The sequence below is a fragment of the Gossypium hirsutum genome, chromosome A02 (assembly GCF_007990345.1).
Source record: "Gossypium hirsutum isolate 1008001.06 chromosome A02, Gossypium_hirsutum_v2.1, whole genome shotgun sequence".
Classification (NCBI taxonomy): Eukaryota; Viridiplantae; Streptophyta; class Magnoliopsida; order Malvales; family Malvaceae; genus Gossypium; species Gossypium hirsutum.
This window is the reverse complement of record NC_053425.1, coordinates 87,034,523-87,046,959: the sequence shown is the minus strand read 5'-3', so window position 1 is coordinate 87,046,959 and position 12,437 is coordinate 87,034,523.

Sequence of the window (12,437 nt, the reverse complement as noted above, 5' to 3'; positions counted from 1 at the left end):
CTTGTTCATCCTCCTTCTGTAGTCCCCGTTTCTTATTTCTTCTCTTTGCTTTCTACAGAGTATTGTAAATTTTTTTTATACTCTGTCTCTTAATAGTTTCTTTGGAGGATTCATCTCTCTTTCCGTTGGGTCCATACGTACTCCTACTTCTTTACACAATGCTGTTATTAAATGTCCTTTTGATTGACCCCGCACGCATTGAAGCATACTTTGATAAATCAATGTCCTGATGCATATATGTTTTTGTGTAAAATTGTGTATACTAGAATAACATGTAATGGATTAATGTTGGAGATATCTGCTATGGGCCAAATTCTTGTACAGATGAACTTGATCGAGATTTTTGCTATTAGAGTCATTAGTGCTGGATTGAATGTTATTGGGAATTTGGTGCCTGGTTGATAGGTCCTATTCTTTTTTTCCTTCTGTTAAGAATCTTAAAATTTTCTCCATGTTTTTTTTTGAATTTTTTAAGATCTATTCTAAACAGGTAGTCATGATAATAATATGGAGCATCATAAAATTAATAAATATTATCTTCAATTACTAAAACATTGACCTATCTAACTTTAACATGAGTGCACATCTCATAATATGGTCTCGTTGCTTCTTTTTCATTCAATGCAAGTCAAAACTCTTGCACCACTGGTATGATTGTTGGTTCCTCGAGTGTTAAATAGAATGTAGTCCATTCACGTTTGGTTGTAGTTTCCCATGCTCTTTTGTAGTTCCTAATTAAGGGATCAAATTCTCTGTTCTTGAACGAATATATTGGGGTGAAATTTTTATAGATATTTGCCTATGTTGTCTGCTTGGACTTCAATAGATGTATTCATGATTCAAACAAGATTGATAATAGAATCTAACTTGAGCATGATGTAACTTCTTTTATTTTTGCTGATGCCTAAAAAGTTGCTACAAATTTTGGTTGTGATACCTGCAATTTCCACAAGTTTGGAAGAGGAGAAAGAATTTCTTTGTGGTTAACAAAATCCTAAAAAAGGATAATGATGAGGGTTAAGGATTAAAGTTGAGTTAAAGGTTTTATTTAAAAAGGAATACTAATTAATTAGTCCTAATTTAACTAAAACTCTACTACAACACGTCTTAAGTTAGTTAATCTAGAATAACAAGTTACGTATGGGTGAATTTGGATTTGGATCGATGTTCCGACATATATGTGTTACGACAGTGAAAATTTCCTTTTTTTAGATACATTTTCACCTCTTAATGCAAAATTTCCCCCATTGGTTCTTAACTCATCATCTATTTCTAGGTCCATTTCTGTTGTTTTTCCTTCTCCATGTTGAGTCCAAATAACTTTACATTATAACATCTATTTTTCAACTACTTCCTTGGTCGTCCCTCCAAAATAGTTTTTTACCCTTTGTTTTTATACATTTTCTATGGAAGGAAAACTTATGGAAAGAACGCAGTATTGAGATCTCCTTGCTTCAACAAATTTGCTCGCGCTCTTTGTTCCAAAAACAAAATTCTTCCTTGTCAGCTTCTAAGTTCATAGCCAATCTAACATCCATAATTTATACCAGAACATCTTCAGAAGGGACAACATTATTTGTAACACCCTATACCCGATTCAGTTACCGGGTTTGAATACCAGGTGTCATAATTAACTTGGATAACCTAAAAAATCAATAACCTGTTACTTACAGATTTAATTTTATTTATCACTGTTAACAATCAACTCTTAATCAGTTCCATGGTTAATGATAGATTTTAAAAAAAATCATTTTTAATTAGATTCCACCCCTTACAGTACCAAGCATTTACAACCATTCGTTACTATTAACACAGATAATTATTTACAAATTTCAACTTAAGTCTTTACCATGACTACACTATATTAGTCCCAAGGTGTGGCCTTTAAGGGTGTCCCTTTATATACATGAAACAACTACCATGCCTAACACTTCCACTCAATCCCTGAGTCAACATTATCCTATATACAAGGCAGTAAATTTATAAGTTCAGATGAAGTAAATTTATAAGTTCAGATGAACTTAGAGAGATCTTGTACATTGGTATTCATAAAAGACTGTTTAATTAGGGAAAATGAGATTTTAGGCACATAATTAAAACTCCTCGTGTTTTGTAGGAGAATTTGTAGTTTCACTGGCGTAGCCAATGCCTAGTTTTCTCTAAGCTAACTATCAGCAGACATAACCACTGGTCTGGCCATAACTGTGTTATATCAAACAATAATTTATTATGGGTCTTGACCCTATTTATCCTCATTCTAGAGTTTCCTTATACCCTTCATGATATGACTTATCACTAATACTTGTATTCACAACACGGATTGACAACTACTATTGGCAGTTAACCGAGATTTAACTATAACTGCGGATCCTTACCTTGATCCCTTTAATCCATGCTAAACTCCATATGTATTTAACGTACTATTTCAAGGATTATCTGTTTTTTGACTTAGCTTATGGTTGATCCCTTTCCTGAATAAATACTCTTTCTAATATCCTCATTCGTGGACTTGAATATGATACTTGACTAACTGAATAAACACCCCTTTTTCCTGGAGGACTCGAACTCGTAATGTAGCCCCAAAGTACATTTTCACCTTAGTCTAATCTTCTAAGATACTCCAATTAATAGATAGTTCCTAGCAGACTATCCCTTACTTAGGTTTGTCTTGGCGGTTTCTACATTTTGTAGTTCCACGTGGTCTTTCCCACGCTATATAGTTCTGATGGACTTCTGTTTCTTCCACTATTTTTTCAGTAGACTTTCCACCCAAGGTAGCCCTTGTCGGACTTCATCATTTGGTAGACCTTATGGACTTTCCTACACTACATTGCCCTTGGTGCACTTTACCGATCAAACCATTTGGGTAAACATCCCCTTAAAGTGATCCTTGGTGGGCTCCCACTTTTCTAGCAACCTCTTTATCAATTTCACTAGAAATTCAAATTCGATGAACCATTATGTACTCTTAGCCAATGATGATTTTGCAACAACTATGGCGAATGCTTGTTCACAAGTAGCCCCGAAGGAATTACCCCTTCCTTCCACACATGTCACATTTAAGATGCTTTAATAAATTCTTTTATTTAATGTGCTTATCCTCACTTTCAAATGCACCCTGATAATTTTTTCAACCTACTCGCCACGCGAGTCATATAAAAATCTCCTATTTTTATACCTAGACAGGTTTCTTATTCGCCACCATGACGGACTCTGTTGTTGCCATGAGTTATACCTGTTTGCCAGTGGATCACACCATGGCTTAGCCATGGACTTTTGATATCGAAGAATTGATAAACCCCTTTTGAGGTGTTGCATCAAAAGACCTGTATGCCATTTGCACGGTGTTACACTGTACGACTTATATACCATTTACACGGTTTCACCCCAAATGACCTATATGCCATTTACACGACATCACCTCGAAGGGCCAGTCGACAACTGTCGTCATGGTACCACTCTATTGAGTCGATATACCATCGTGACAGTGTCACTCTAACAAGTGATATTCGAATTGTCCAAGTATACATGTTAAATCAAGTAATAAAGTGATAAATGAGATCGTCTCTATAGGGATTAGAATGGTATAATTTGGTTGAATTATTATAATGAAATATGATTAATGTTATGAAGAAAATAATGATAAGAATGTAGTGGTAATTTGAAGGAATAATGATGTGTGCAATATGTGTAACTGATAAATAATGAAAATGCTATGAAAAGACAAGAGTAAGAATGCAATGGCAATTTTGAGAATAATTACGTGAATATTATGCAAACGAACAAGTAAACAAGTAAAAATGTTATGGCGAAGATACTATGACAAAGGATAGAGGGTCTACGATGTTGATTTGGAAGGTTGGGATTACTAAGAATCTGCTCTTACTGACAGTAATGCCTTGGCAAAACCATACTCAATCTACTTCTCAGAAGAGCTCTAAAATTTCTGCTTTTTTTTTTGAGAAGAAGACTTCAAGTTACATTGCCTTAAGCGATATAATTCTATAGGCCTTTAGCACGGTATCATGCACTATTTTTTTCTTTCCGTATGAATGTTGCTGCTACAAGTATTTGGTTGAACACTTGCTCATATCATTCAATTTCAATCTCATTAACCTAACCTTGTTAATATTAGATTAATTTAATGAACATGTTGTACATCCATCTATATCTAGAGTTTGCAAACATGTATTTTGTAAAAACCATTGAATAAAACAATATATTAAAGCAGATCTATGCTTCAGTTATTAAAGAAAATAAGAGTTTCATCAAGTAATCCCAACCTGATGAGATTTAACTCATGGGTTCATGGGTTGGAAATTAAAATTCAAATTCAAAATATCATTCAACATCATTTTCATCAAATTAATTTACGAAGAGAAATTAATAAATAATGGAAGAACTTCAGGAGGATAGCTTCCTCTTATCCAACCCACACTCTAGCGATACAGTGTCCTGTGGTGGCTGAGAGGGACTGCCCCTGTCTTCCTCTTCCCGAGTATGCTCAGCCGCTACCCTCTATTTTTTTTGCCTAAGGATCTCCCTTATTTTTTTTATTTTCCCCCCTTAGGGTTTCCTCATTTGGCTTTTCATAATCTTTTTCCCTAGGGTAAATCCAACAACCCATGATCTTCTTCCCTCTTTTTTAGGCAGATTTTTCTAGTACAAGTACAATTGGGCTAAAACTGGCATGCGTTTAGTGTTGACTTGGTCTTCTTCCTCGAATTGCCACGACATTCGAGTTGACAAACTGTCTAACCTCGTGCCACGAAAAACCTTCAATCCTCTACTCCCTTTTCCATATCGTATACCTGCCAATCATTACCAAACAAATCCTTCCTACAGAAAATTAAAAGTAATAAATAATAACATTTAAGCACCGTCCAAAATCATTATGCAACGTTCTAAAAATGCTAAAATAATATCCTAAAATGCAACTAAGTTCACTGAAGTACAAACAATTGACCCAGTCTAAAGGCATGAATTATAACTCTTTTCAAGAGTTATCACACCCCCAAACCTGTCTTATTGCTTGTCCTTAAGCAAGATATGCATGGAGGTATGAACATAAGAATTGCCATAGCTCATTAGCTATGCTTATAGCTCATTAGCCTCTTCAATAAATTAGTGGTGCATCCTCCTCTTCAGTAAATACCTAAGTATTTGCGAAATAAATCAGGTGGGCCAATGGGTAGTGTCTGATTTATTTCGCAAATACTTAGGTATTTACTGTCATCAAGATGTTACAAAAAAAACCTATAATACAAAAGAAATAAAGTTTATTAAACAAAGGAGATGAAATACTAAAAAAAAATTTTAACCAAAAAAATGAAATAAAAATAAAAATAATTATTAAGATGTTAAAGTTAAACATCTCAAAGATCAATGGATTGCTTGTCTCAAGTCACATGAGCACCCCAGTAATGCTTCAAGCATTGTCTATTGAATTTAAATGTAATCTCAGTCTTTTATATCTTTGACATCAACAACTCCATGAGGATATAGTGGGCTACTTCAAAAGGACCAGATATGTAACAACCTATTTTTAGTCAAATCAAAATAATGGTTTTTGGATCACAAATCCGAGATCGTAAATTTATTTTAATATTATTTTAAGTGTTTACAGCATGATAGTATGTATGTGTGAAAGTTTCGTGAAGAAATTTTATCGTTTGGATAATTAGTTTGGAAAGTTAATTTGATAAAAAGGACTAAATCGAGTAAATTGCAAAAATGTTGTTCTATTAGCTAAAGGTGTTTATTAGCTATGGTTTATTAAAGTAAAGGTTCTTATGCTGTAATTAGACTAATATTAGTATGAGGGGACTTATATGGACACATTATTAGGTGTTTAAATGGTTTATTATTAAGGTCAATTTGGTAATTTGGTTATTATCATAATAATAAATAAATTAAAACCAAATTAATGGTGGATATCATCTTCTCCACCGAGTTTTGGAAGAGAATAAACACCATTTTAGGGCTACCATTCGGTAAGGCATTTTTGCTCATTAAGGTACGATATTTGTCCCGTTTTTAGTTATTTCTATGTTTTTGAGATCATTGCATCAAGTACTAACTAGCCCAGGGACTAATTTGCAAAACTGTTAAAAATTTTGAATGATACCATTGATGAATACATGAGTATTTTGATGTTTGATGATAGATTATGAATATTTGATGTTAGATAAACAAGTTTTGTAAAGTGATTTTTAGTTAAAATGTAAAATAGGGATTAAATTGAGAAATGCGCAAAGCTAGTGGGTAAAATGTGAAATAAATGAAAATTATGGGCTGCTAGGGGCATTATGGTAATTCTCTAGTATGGGTATAATTATAATTTCATTAATTTGTGATTTTATGTAATAAGGACTAAATTGTAAAAAATGTGAAAGTTTAGGGGCAATTGTGTAAAATAGCCCTAATGTATATTTTGGATTGAATTGAATAAATAGTTGATTAAATGAGTTAATTTTGAATATATTTAGATGAAGAAAAATGGAATTCGGATCAAGATCAAGAAAAAACAAAATTTATCGACTAATCGACTCAATTCGCCGTATTAATATCTAAGATAAGTTCGTATGTGATAAGCATTGTTACAATTATGCTTTAAATGCTTTGATATTGCATAAATTGTGTATATGAGATTATAGTCATGTTTAACGACGATTCGAATATATATATGGCACTTAGGGTTCGATTCGAGATAGCTTCGGCTATATGTGGCACTTAGTGTGTGATTCGGAATAGCTTCAGCTATATATGACACTTAGTGTGCGAGACCGAGATAGCTTCGGCTATGTAAGGCACTTAGTGTGCGAGATTATAATAGCTTCGACTATGTATTGGCACTTAGTGTGCAAGATATCGAGTATTTGACAGTATTCCGAAAAGGTATGAGTTCGTTATGAAATTGTACAGGTTTGTACATGTAAAGTATGAGATTTAAATAGAAGAAGTTATGAACTTGCATATAAGCATATGATTAAGCATATGGAAGGTTTGTTGTTATCATGAATTATATGTCATATAGTTCAAATTGATGATTTGTGTATTATGATTTGTTGAGTATATTTTATACAAGCTTACTAAGCTTTATAGCTTACTTTGTTTATTTTTCTTGTGCTTTGTAGTGATTTCAAAGCTAGCTCAGATTCGGGGATCGTCGAAGACTATGTCACACTATCCAACCATTACTATGGTACTTTTGATCTCATGGTTTGGTCATATGAGATGTATATGGCTATTAAGCATTTTGAGCTCAGGTTTGGCACGGCCTAGCACACGGCCTGGCACATGGGCGTGTGTGTCTTGGTTCAAATTGCCTTGAAAGAATTCTGTTATCATGCCAACACTTGGTCTTCTCCTTGTGCAGTCTAGCATTTTCATATGCTTGTGCCCGAAATTCTTCCATCTCATTTAGTTCTAACAACCTTTCATGGCCAGCAGTGACCCAATCCATATTCAACTTCTTAATAGCCCAAAATGCTTTGTGCTCGAGCTCAAGAAGTAGGTGACATGACTTTCCATAAACAAGCTTAAAAGGTGACATCGCCAATTGTGTTTTAAAGATAGTCCGATAGGCCCACAAAGTTTCATCCAGACTGATGGACCAATCCTTACGAGTTGGATTCACCACTTTTTCTAAAATCTTTTTAATTTCTTTATTAGAAATATCAACTTGTCCATTTGTTTGGGGATGATATGCTGTGGCAATCTTATGTTTCATCCAATACTGATGCAAGGCATTGCCTACTAATTTGCAATCAAAATAAGATCCCTCGTCACTAATAATGGCTCTAGGTGTACCAAATCTTGTAAAAATGTTCTTGTACAAAAAACTTCAACACTAACTTGGCATCAAAAAACTTCAACACTAACTTGGCATCATTAGTTGTGAGGGCTACAGCTTCAGACTGCTTAGAAACATAATCCACTACCAAAAGTATGTACAATTTGCCCACTGAAAGTGGAAATAGACCCACAAAGTCTATTCCGCATACATCAAATAACTCAATCTCCGGAATATTTTGCAACGATATATCATGTCTAGTTTATCCATTTTCTATAATTTTATAAAATTTTTTATCACTTCTTTTCTTAAATTAAGTATTGATTTTGCTCCAAAAATGTCTCATTAGCACCTCTCATTCGCCCTAGCCATTGGCACAAGTGAGATGCGTTACATTTAATGGTATCAGAGCTTAAATTTAACAGATTCTACGGTTGAATTGAGACATTGCATAGAATCTAAATGTACATGTCACTTAGGAAAATTAAATGATATATTGTGATCTTGACCTAACCTAGTTTAAATGTGATTTTAGCATGTCTGTTGACTCTAGAGAACTGGTCAATGAAGAATAAGCACAAAGTAATGCTCTAAACTTGGAGTAAGGGAGGAATAAACCACCTTAGGCACAATAAGTGGCACTTGCAATTGAGAGACTCCAGAGAGAAGCCTTTTTCTAAATGATGAACAAATGGTACCATTAGTTCATCAGGCCTATTCCTCTAGCTCCTTCCTCCACCTAACTGGCATATTGATCTCTGTATGTGAAGCTCCGTAAGCATGGAGCTAAAGAGTTTAAAGGTGCTAAAGATGATTACCCCTTTCTAGTTGTGTATTGGCTAGAACACATTCAAAGAGTTCTTGAAGAACTGCAATGCACATTCGGTGATAGTTTGAGTTGTGCAATCTCCTTGCTCAAGGTGAAGGCATGTCGATGGTGGGTCATAGTGACTATAGTAACTCCTAAGGACCAAGTGGATTGGAATTCCTTTTTGATTAAGTTCCAGAAGAAGTACATTAGTCGCCTATACTTTGAGAAGAAAAAAAGAGTTTATTCAATTGAACCAAGGAGATTTTGTACGGTTGAGCAAGTATGCTACTAAACTAATAGCCACTGAAAAATAAATGTGTATGGGCTCATCAAACTAGATTGTGAAACTCCAAGGAGATGCATAAACTCAAACCCTATACATGTCATATCAAATATTAGTGTCCATATTAAAGAACAAGTTTAGTGTACCAAACTTACATAAAGGAAGTGGTTGCAGTCGGATTGTACACAAGTTTAGCTGGTGTGCAAAATCTAATCGATTTAACAAGTTTGCTCACTTAGCCATGCGCTTGCTAAAATTAATCATTAGTATGCGGTGTTCCTTAAGTTCAAAAGGATTTTTTTTCTTTCACATATAGACACGATTGATTGTCTAGCCTAAACCACTTTATATATGCCACTGACGTTTGGAAATTGTTATTTTGGATAAAGTCGCCATCAATGACATGTTGGTTATGATTGTACTAATAGACATTATACTTGTAATATCACTCACATGTCTCGACATATGACACCAAAGGGAGATGCTATTAGAGTATGTATAGAACAAAAACCTCAGAGTTATTTAAAAATTTTGAACCTTAAACCATTTTTATAAAATCATAAAATTTAGTTTGGAACCATTTGAAGGAATAAGAAACATATTAAAACTATTTAGAATCATTTTATAGAGATTGGATATAGCTCCCTTTACACATCCCAATATACGGTATGAGTGAGAGTTTCTACCGAAGCATTTTCATACTTAAATCAAAATTTTTCTTTTAAAAAAATAAATTTACAACTTTATAAAATTCCTTAAAAAAATCACAATATGTAAGAAATAATCAAACATGATTTGGAATCATTGTAGGTAATTAAATAGTTATGAGGGAACATCCAAATCAGAAAACAATTGTTGAATCTCATGAACTTAAAATGGGATGCTGGGAGAAGAAAAAATAGAAGTTTTATCAAGAGTTAAATCTTCAAACAATTTAAATAAACTGATAAAAATAATATTTAAAAAAACCATTTTGTAGGTTTTTAAAATTAGCTTTAAACCATTTAGAAACATTTTTCTGGTGATCGAAAGTGCTTGGGGTTAAGTATGAGCCTTAGAGGGCTCAAAACAGCCAAAAAAATGGAGTGGCCTTGTCTAGGGGCCTATGTATCTGTACCTAGGGTCTAGGAATAATTACCTAGGTCCCTGTACTATATATTTTGGAATTCTACCAAGTTAAGGCGCAGTACCTTTGGCAGCGTATTGGACCTTGGGTCCATTAAACTGAAAATTAGTCCGGAAACACTTAAAATCATGCCTAAACATGTCCATAAATTTTTCGCATATTCCAATACATTAAAGTCAAATTCAAAAACTTATTTAAATAAAATAACGAAATAAAGCTTGAATAGTTACGTTACAATGACTTGAATTTCAAATAAAAAATTCAAATACCATATTAAAGTTAAGCCCCTCATGCACATGCTAGAGTCCTTATCCAATAAAACTAATATAAATATATTACAACCTCAATTGAAATGTGATGAAAAACTCCTAAGCTCGAACCTTAATCTTCTTGTTGAATCCATTACCTATGCATTTTGTAGCACTAACGCGTGAGCTTACAATGCTCAGTAAGTACTCAAGGATAACCCTACATATCCCATCATAATATACATGTTAATCCTCTTAGAACGCATTACTCAAAGTCTATTTTCATCATACTTAGCCATTGTCAACAAAATTAAATTCAATTACCAAATTTTGGAGCCGATTTCGTCAACCTATCAAACATAACCCAAACAACTTCTTTCTTCTTCGGAGTCAGAGGTAACCCCAATGCGAAATCCATCATAACTCTATCCCATTTCCACTCGGGTATAGTCACAGGTTGAAGTAAACCTGAAGGCACTTGATGTTCGACTTTCACTTGTTTACAAATCAAACATCTCGTTACAAACTTTGAAATATCTCGTTTCATGCCTAACTACCAATACAATTCCTTCAAATCATTATACATCTTTGTACTTCTAGGACGAACAGATAGACAACCATTATGTGCCTCATAAATAATTTTCTGAATCAGTTCATTATTTCTCGGTACACAAATCCTACCTCAAAACCTCAAACAATCATCCGATCCTAACTGATATTCTGAATCACTATTCGATTTGCACTAAACTCTTTTAGCTTTCAACTCATTATCACCTTACTGAGCTTCGTAAACTTAATGAAGAAATACCGGTCTAGCTTTCAACTAGGCCAAAAATCAATCCATCATCGGATAAGGTTAGTCGCATATTCATTGCTCTCAAAGTAAACAAAGACTTTCTATTTAAAGCATCTACGACTACGTTCGCTTTTCCTGGGTGATAGTCGATCACTAACTCATAATCTTTCAACAACCTGAGCCATCTTTGTTGTCACAAATTTAAATCTTTCTGAGTCATCAAATTCTTTAAACTCTTGTGATCAATAAAGATGTGACACTTCTCACCGAATAAATGGTGTCTCCAAATTTTTAAAGTGAACATAATAACAACCAATTCCAAGTCGTGCGTCAGATAATTCTTTTCATGTTGTTTCAACTGTCTCGAGGCATAAGCTATCACTTTACCATCTTGCATCAACACACAACCAAGACTATTTAATGACCTGTCGCTAAAAATCACAAACTCTTTTCCTGACTCAGGTTGCACTAACACCGGTGCCTCAGTCAACAATGCTTTCAACTGCTTAAAAATCTGTTGACATTTCTCAGACCACTCGAATTTCACATCTTTTTGTAACAATTCGGTCATAGGTGTAGCAATCATCAAGAATCCTTTAACAAAACACCAATAGTAACCAGCCAAACCCAAAAAACTTCTAACTTTGGATACATTTCTCTGTGATTTCCAATTGACAATTGCCGAAATCTTATTTGGATCAACCCGTATGCCTTTCGCTGAAATAATGTGTCCCAAAAATCTAACTTCTCGGAGCCAAAACTCATTGTTTCTGAATTTGGCAAACAATTTCTTATCTCTCAAAGTCTATAATACAATTCTTAAATGTTTGGCATGCTCAGACTCATTTTGGGAATAAATCAAAATGTCATCAATAAAAACAACCACAAATTAATCTATATATGGTCGGAAGATTCGATTCATCAAGTCCATAAAAACTAAAAACGCATTTGTTAATCCAAAAGGCATAACAAGAAATTCATAATGCCCATACCTCATTCTGAACGCGGTTTTTGGCATATCTGAATCCTTAACTCTCAGCTGATAATAGCCTGATCTCAAGTCTAGCTTCGAGAACACTGTTGCCCCTTTCAATTGATCAAATAAATCATCAATTCTTGGTAAAGGATACTTGTTATTTATCGTAACCTTGTTAAGCTAATGATAATCAACTAAATTCTCATGGATCCGTCTTTCTTCTTGACGAATAACACTTGTGCACTTCAGGGTAAAAAACTCAGTCTGGCAAAACCCTATCTGTCAACTCTTATAACTAAGACTTCAATTCTTTTAACTTGGTCGGAGCCATTCTATACGGAGCTATCGATATCGGTGAAGTTCCCAGGACTAAATCAATAGTAAACTCAACCTTTTTGATAG